At 43.0% G+C, this 6,512-nt stretch overlaps 1 pseudogene; it reads left to right on the forward strand.

The window, feature by feature from the left end:
• The first annotated feature begins 297 nt into the window (after nucleotides 1-297).
• Nucleotides 298-3,218, forward strand: LOC138915131 (lon protease homolog 2, peroxisomal pseudogene; annotated as a pseudogene).
• The last annotated feature ends 3,294 nt before the right edge of the window (nucleotides 3,219-6,512 follow it).

The following is a 6,512-nucleotide window of genomic DNA, read 5'->3' on the forward strand; positions in this document are numbered from 1 at the left end:
CCCATCTTCCTCTGCTTTATATGTGGGACACCTGCCATGGCATGGTGTGCCAAGTAGTGCCATGTCTGCACCCGGGATCGGAACCGGTGAACCCCAGGCCACCGAAGTGGAATGTGTGCACTTAACCAGTGAACCACCAGGCCAACCCCTAGAGAATTTTTTTAACTGAGAGATTTATCTACACAACAAGGCAAGCTTTATTTATTATATATTTTCTCCCCTCATCTTTCCATAATTTTTCTTCAGCCACTTCCTGCTGCTGCTCACCCAGATGGCTTCCTGCTTCCAAGCTCCCCCATGTGCACCCAGTGTGGATGGGACTTGCAACTTGCAGCTGGTGTGGAGCTGCCTGCTCAAGGGCTGCAGAGCACCATCCTAAGTCTCATCCCCAATGTGACCTACCTGGCCAGCAGTACTCAGGATCTGCCACCACTGCACAGGATTGGGGCAGCTGCCCTGATGGTTCAGAATGTGGGCAGTACCTAGCCCAATTCCCACTCACCTTTGTTGACCACATGCCTGTGCTGTTTGCAGATGGTACAGATTTAAAAGAGAAGTCATATCCTGTCGTTAAAGTGGAACTTGTTGGACTGACTTGAGGAATTTTTCAACACCTGTAAAACTAAAGAGAAGCTAGGAGAATTATCAGAAGAGTTTTGCAAAAATGAACTACTATTGATTGAAATGTTGAATATACATGTCCCTGCAGTTGCTAAATTGAGATGTCTTTTAGATAGTTCTCCTAGGGAAGATTTGCTAGACATTCTGACATCACTTATCCAAACAAGCAACAAAATGCTCCAAATTTTAGATACTGTGACTCTGGAGGAACTGTCCAAGATGATGATACCACTGCTGGTGAAACAAATGCAAGAATTGAAATAGCTTTAAAAAAACAGAAAACTTGGGGCTGGCCTGGTGGCACAGTGGTTAAGTTTGCATGTTCTCCTTCAGTGGCTCGGAGTTTGCCGGTTCAGATCCTAGGTGCAGACCTATGCACCACTCATCAAGCCATTCTATGTCAGGAGTCCCACATATAAAGTAGAGGAAGATGGGCATGGATGTTAGCACAGGGCCAGTCTTCCTCAGTAAAAAGGGGAGGATTGGTGGCAGATGTTAGTCAGGGCTAATCTTCCTCAAAAAAATAATAACAATAAAACAGAAAAAGCGAGAAAGATGATAATAAATGCATTGTATGAATATGCCTCAATAGAATTTCACACATCCTAGGTACTTTATTTATTTTTTGAGGAAGATTAGTCCTGAGCTAACATCTGCTGTCAATCGTCCTCTTTCTGCTGAGGAAGGCTGGCTCTGAGCTAACCTTCGTGCCCATCTTCCTCCACTTTATATGTGGGATGCCTACCACAGCATGGCTTGCCAAGTGATGCCCGGGATCCGAACCTGCGAACCCTGTGCTGCTGATGCAGAACGTGCACACTTTACTGCTGCATCACCAGGCTGGCCCCCATCTTAGGTACTTTAAAAGATGAGCATGAGGAAGAAGATAATCATGATATTGTCATGCTAGAAAAAAAAGTGAGCATCCAATATGTCAGAAGAAGCCCATTAGGTCTGTGTCAAAAAGATAAAAAGTCTAAAAAAAATGCTGCCAGAATATGTTCAGATTAGAAATTATTTAGAGTTTATGGTGGAACTTTCTGGAACAAAAGTACAACTGACCATCCAGACATTCAAGAAGCCCAAATTCTTCTGGATAATAAGCACTTTGCCTTGAAAAATTGAAGGAAAGAATGATGGAATATTAGGCTGTCAAACAGCTGAAAACCAATCTGAAGGGCCCATTCTTTGCTTTGCTGACCCTCCTGGAGTTGGTAAAACAATGTGGGAAAGTCTGTGGCCAAGACTCTAGATCGAGACTTCCACAAGATTGTATTTGGATGAGAACGTGAATAGTCTGACATTTGAGGACACAGGTACACCTATGTTGGCAGTATACCTGGTCATACAATCAATGACTTGAAGACCGTTGAGGTTAACAATCTGGTGTTTCTATTAGATGAGGTTGACACATTAGAAAAAAATGTGGCCAGGTGATCCTGCATCAGCTCTGCTTGAGGTATTGGATCATGAACAACACCATAGCTTCACAAATCATCCTCTAAGTGTGGGCTTTAACCTCTCCCAAGTTGTTTTAATAACTATTGCCAATACCACTGCTACTACTCCACCTGTCTTCTTGGACAGAATGAGGACATTCAGGTGCCAAGGTATACCCAAGAGAAGATAGATTGCCAGCAAGCACTTGATCCCAAAGCAACCGGAACAGCATAGGCTGAGTCCTCAGCAGATTCAGATCTCTCAGGTTACTCATCTTCACCAGGTGTACCAGAGAGGCAGGGGTCATTCTCTGGATAGATAGTTTGGGGCCATTTGCCCAGCTGTTGCTGTGAAGGTGGGAAAAGAACAATATAAGGAAGTCAAGTTGGACCATTTTGATGTGAATGAGAAAGAAGTTTACAGAGAAAACATCTTAGAAGACGCAAAATCTGAATCTATCAATGGCAGTAGTTACTTGGCCCTACCAGCTGAAGCGCCAATTTTTATTAATTTCTATGCTCCAAAAGACATCTTTGGGCTCCAGATATATAAAATGGGCATTTGAGTCAACCAGGAATGGCAATAAGTGTGGCTTGGACTCCCTTAGGTGGAGAAATCATATTTGTGGAGGCAAGTTGAATGGATGGCGAAGGTCATTTAACTCTGACTGCTCAGCTGGGGGATATCATGAGAAGAGTCTGCCCATCTTGCTATTAGCAGGCTCTGCAGAAATGCCAAGAAATACCATCTGACCTGCTTTTGGAAGTTTTGATCTTAACAACACAGACATCCATGTGCACTTTCCAGCTGGAGCTGTCACAAAAGATGGACCCCATGCTGGAGTTATCACAGTGACTTGTCTTGCCTCACCTTTTAGTGGGCTGCTTTTACATTCAAATGTAGTTATGACTGGAGAAATTACAGAGGGGTCTTGGTCTTCCAGCAAATTAAAGAAAAAGTGCTGGAAGCACACGGAGCAGGATAGAAGTGAATCATCATTTCTCAAGGAATGAAAAAGACCTTGAAGAAATCCCATGCAATGTATGATAGGATTGAAGTTTTGTCACAGCAAACTGCCTGGATGAAGTTCTTAATGCAGCTTTTGATGCTGTCTTTACTGTCAAGACCTACCTGCTCTCTTAAATAGCATTTTGTAGGCCCAAATCTCAACTTTACAAAATTTTAAGTTATGAAGTGCCAACAGCACTGACGAAATTGATTCTATTCACACCAGCAGGGGTAAGTAAACTGTCTCTAATTTGTGAACACGATCACAAGAGCGATTGTGAACCTCACTCAAAGTGGCGGTTCGTGTTTATTAGAGAAACATTAATTTAATAAATTGGTAAAAATTGAAAAAAATCTGAATCATCAGGCCACCTCCTTGAGTCTTATATTTTATGAAATTCAAGCCATAGTTAAATTACTGTGTAACCAATTTATTTTCTTTCGTTAATTTGTCTCACGCAAACAATCTTCAGAGCAGCCACAGAACCTGAAAACCTAGGAGGAAGTCATTTTGTCCCCTCCAGTGGGCAAAGTCCCTCTTGCCGCTCCCCAGCAGGCTTGGTACCTCCAGAGGAAGGAGGAAAGTCTCATGGTTGACAGGGAAGGAGAATCTCATCTTGGTTTCTTTGTTAGTGACACTTTCCAAAGACCCCCTTGGGAGTGTTGCTGTGCTAATTTGGAACAGTTCCTAAGACTCATTGCATCTGGAGGAGGACAAGCCTACCTGGGCTGAGTTCTGTTGGCAGATCAGGATCTGAAATTACTGAATCTGGGTCTCCTTCTAAAGTTGGGGGGTAAGACACCCTGTCACTGTGTTGTTCCTCCAGTCCTGAAGTCCCAAGTCAGTTTGCCTTCTTCTTACCACCTTTCAGAGTTCTCACTAAATTTCTTCTTTTATAGTTGTCCAGGTTTTATGTCTGAACTGAGCAGAGAGGACCATCTTGTCTCTGTGTTTGTTATGCATTTTACAGGTTATTTTGTACTTTTCTGCATAGAGGTCCAGGTTATTTCTTGGTAACCTTTTTTTGTTTATCTTTCCTTATTTCTATTGTAAATAAGGTTTACTCATCTATTATATGCTGTGGCTGCTGTTTGTTACATGAATGCTACTGACTTTTGCACGTTAGTTTGACATCCTGCTACCTCAGTGGATATTTTAACTGTTGGCATTAGTTTTAACATTGATTCTCTATGGTTTGCCATGTTTAATATCACAACATTTTTAAATGGAGCACATATAGGAGAGTTCGCCAGAAAAGGGGAAGCAGGCCTGTCATAAGGAGTCACATACAGTTCACACCTCCCTCTGTTTCCTTCAGTTGTCCTCTGTGGTGTTTTCACACCCTTCAAGAGAAGGCTGAGCAGTTGCTGTGTACAATTCATTCTTTCATGGAAGAGGGGCACAGTCAATTACTTCTTGAGCCAGGGGGGCAACGTTTGTATGGAAAAGGGAGAGCCCTCCGCTAAGTCCCTGGGGAATGAGAGGGAAGGGGTCTGGCAAGGGGTGGCCCAGAAGATTGTGCAGGTGGATATGGTTGCCGACTGAATACTCTGCTTATAGCAAGCTTGAACCAGACTGGAACAGCTGACTTCCAAAGATCCAAGAACAGGCAAATCCCCTCTCCTATGTATCACCTTTCTCCCCCACTTCCCATTATGCCTTAGTTGATTTCGTAGCCAGATTATAAGGAAGACTGAGTTGCAGTCTGCAGAATGGACTTTGAAGCAGTGTCTCCTGCTTGTTATCATGCTGTCTTTGTCCTGTGATGTGACAGAGGCCAGGACAACCAGATGTTAAGCTGCTGCGTGAGGTCAGAGAGCCTGTGTGGGGGGTTAGGGTCTGCTTTCTCCACTGTCTCTGTTTGGGTGTGTTTCTGAGACTAGTTTTTAAGTTGATTATGGGAGAGAAGCTTATATAAGATGCTTACCTCCCTACATTCACCCTCCCCTCAACACTTGAGCAAATCTTTGGTTCTTCAGAGAAGCTTTGAAGAAGAGTGAAACAAGACCATAGACAAGATTTGGACTTGGAGCTGTGCTGGAGTATACACTGAATAGTTTCCAGGTTTGTGGTGAGTTCTCCTTCCTTAGCATAGGAAAGAACTTGTCTAGTGTCCCGGCATATTTGGGGCCATTATCACCAGCTTCCCCTGGTGAGGGATCAGAGAGACCTTCTCCTTATGACCCAGACACTCCCAGCTCTGAACTGTTTCTACAGTAGGCCCCAAAGCAGCAAATTGTTGACATTGCAGAATTTCTGCATTCCACAGTTTCCTTGTCTGCATGTCTACCTTGTGCTGGGGGCTGTGATCTTTTCCAACCTGTCAAAGGATGCTTTCCTTGGTTTAAGTCCATTCAGCTACTATAACAAGAATTCACAGTCTGGGTGGCTTAAAAAACAGAAATTTATTTCTCACAGTTTTGGGTGCTAAAACTACAAGATCAGGTCTTGCAGATCTGATGTCTGGTGAGGGTTCGTCGATGACCATAGTCTTATTGTTTCCTCACATGGTGGAAGGGGTAAGGGGGCTTTCTGGCCTCTCATTTACAACAACATTGATCCCCTTTAAGAGTTGCCTCCTTATGACATAATCACCTACAAAAGTGGCTAGTGTCTCCCAATAGCATTATATTGGCAGCTAGGATTTCAACATATTCATTTGAGGGGATACAGATATTCAGTCCATAGCACTTAGTTCAACAAAAGGGCTCAGATTTGGGCAGAATCTCCACATGTGAATGGAGTACATTAGCAGGTATTCACACATGCATGCATGATCTCGCCTCTTTTTGGCACAAAAATAATTTCATCTGTGGCATTTTCCTTTAATAGGCTTCATTTTTTTCCCAGGATGGAAGAACTGTCATTCTAAACCTAAAGAAGGAATTTCCACCCCAGAGTGAACCTCATAAGGCAGTATGCCAGAGTGTGACCAGTGAGAAGAGGGGCATGAATGAGCCCAAACTGCCAAGTTGAATTAAAATCCCTACAGAGAAGACTGGCTCAGAAGTCGGGGCTTAGTAACACAATTGGACTCCATTTCCTGTCTCACCCCCTCCCCACCACCATCTCTTTTTCAGGTCATGGTGTCTGTCCCAGGTAGGCCGAGTGATGTTTATGATGGGCTTCATGGTGCTGGCAGAGAGCTGAAGATGAGGAGGTTTCCCCTCAATATTTAAGTGCATATTAACACAATTATTGCAATCAGCAGCAATAACAACTAAGACAACATATTCAAAGTCAAAACACAAAAGACATATCGGAAGAAAATATAGACAACATATGTGATGGAAAAAGCGTTGGTATAAAGAACAAGCCTTTTAAAACTCCAAAAAATTCAATAGGAAAAGATGAATAACTAAATAAATAGGAAAAGAGAAATGGATACCAACATGCAATTCACAGAAGAGGAAGATCAAAATGTTAGCAGACATTTTAAAAG

The sequence above is a fragment of the Equus caballus genome, chromosome 24 (genome assembly GCF_041296265.1).
Source record: "Equus caballus isolate H_3958 breed thoroughbred chromosome 24, TB-T2T, whole genome shotgun sequence".
Classification (NCBI taxonomy): Eukaryota; Metazoa; Chordata; class Mammalia; order Perissodactyla; family Equidae; genus Equus; species Equus caballus.